We start from the raw sequence: 2,088 nt of genomic DNA, 5'->3' as shown, positions 1-2,088 counted from the left end.
CCCTATTACCATATATACAATTGCTGAGTATGAAGAGAAGAATGTACATATGCTTTCAGGATTGCCCAGGGGTCTGGCTCCACCCTTGGAGACATAGTCCCTGGGTCATAACTTTGAAACGGTTAAGATCCCCACCCCAAAACTGTATACAAATGCTGGGCATAAAGGTACCCTTGGAGACTTAACCCATGGGTCATAACTTTGAAACGGTTAAGATCCCCACCCCAAAACTATATATACAATTGTTGGGCATAAAGAGACGAATGCAGTCATGATATTATAATTAATCCTGGGTTCTGGCCACAACCCTAGGGACCTAGTTTCTGAATCACAACTTGGAAACAGTTGAGATCCCCACCCCATAACCATACATAAAATTGCTGGGCACGAAAAATTGAATACAGATATGATACAAGGATTGGCCTTGGTGTCTGGCCCATTCCCTTGGATCTTATTTGGAGAATATTTTGCCATGATTACTTTTGATATCCAGGTGAGCGATACAGGCCCTCTGGGCCTCTTGTTATAACTTACCAACCTGGAGATAGTGTTTAGAAAGAAAGAAACGTTTTCGCCCAGCCTAATATCATGATGATATTTACACGTATGATGTAATGGTATGTTTCGGTGGATTTCTTTATGTTCTAAGTCAGACAGGGAATTTTAATATCGGATGAAAATTATCACCTGTCCCAGCTAGTAATTATACTGTAGACTGTATGTACCCCTCTTCCTCTTAGACTAAGTGTATAGATAAATTCAATAGGAGCATTTCATCTGATTTTGGTTTTCAAACAATTGTTGTAGTATTGGAATAATGGTGCAATGATATAGCCTTTAAACCTATTGGGGCTGGTTACGTTGAATTGATTGTACGTGTACGTACACTGACAGTTGGTCATACCATGTAAATTATTGTGCAGTACAGTTCTCAAAGTGTCCATCCTTGATAACCAGGGTTACGCTCACTTTCAATCTCTGCTCCCCTGGAATATGTCATAGCAAAATCGAAGGCTCATTGTGCACCGCCTTGTGGATGAGACGAGAAGACTAGTTTGATCCTTTGATGTCCATCAAAAGAATTTGCGGTCGCGTAACGGTAAAACTTATTACGTTGAAGTTGGGCATCGCTCCTATAATCTTCAAAGGATAAGTATCAGCCTAGTGATTGGTCAGGTGTTTTTTTCACCTGACACCAATCAAATTACTAGCTGTGTACCTTCAATTTTGCTATATCGAGGATGCAATGTGTCATGCGTGCATAAATTTACCCAATAACTTGCTACCAACCAAATCGATGATATGATAATTTGTTAAACACATGTTTAAAAGGTATTTCAATGGGACATGTACACATTAACACAGCAAATTTTGACAGCACTTCCGTTAGCCTACGAGTAATCAGACGATTGGCTACCCTGTATTTTCGTGCGATTGACACGTCCTCCAGCCTTCCCTACAGAAGGATTTGATTGCTGAACATCTCCTACACCAAAACTTACCTGGTAATCGGCCACCCAGTTTTATTTCCGCACTATTATACTGTATACTGGAAAATTTTGTTGCAGTTTAATTTTCGCCTTCTTTGCCCTCCGTAATGAGGGCGAATTTATCATTACAGCGAACATTAGCAAACAATATTCTATGTATAGTTATCAAATATAAAGGGGGAAATGAAAACTGGGTAAATATGAATTTTACCGACAAAGGGCGAAAGTTTGACATGGCAAACATTTCCTTGTATACAGTATTTAGTGTTCTCGTCACCTTGCTGGCGGAGTTCGGAGTACAAAAGGTATGTCACTGTGACCTATATCCTCAGATAGGTGTACAGTATATAGTGTACTCGTCACCTGGCTGGCGGAGTTCGGAGTACAAAAGGTATGTCACTGTGATCTATATCCTGAGATAGGTGTTCAGTATATAGTGTACTCGTCACCTGGCTGGCAGAGTTCGGAGTACAAAAGGTATGTCACTGTAACCTATATCCTGAGATAGGTGTACAGTATATAGTGTACTCGTCACCTGGCTGGCGGAGTTCGGAGTACAAAAGGTATGTCACTGTGATCTATATCCTGAGATAGGTGT

Source organism: Mizuhopecten yessoensis, unplaced genomic scaffold, assembly GCF_002113885.1.
Source record: "Mizuhopecten yessoensis strain PY_sf001 unplaced genomic scaffold, ASM211388v2 scaffold10425, whole genome shotgun sequence".
NCBI classification, from domain to species: domain Eukaryota; kingdom Metazoa; phylum Mollusca; class Bivalvia; order Pectinida; family Pectinidae; genus Mizuhopecten; species Mizuhopecten yessoensis.
Note: the sequence above shows the minus strand (reverse complement) of the source record.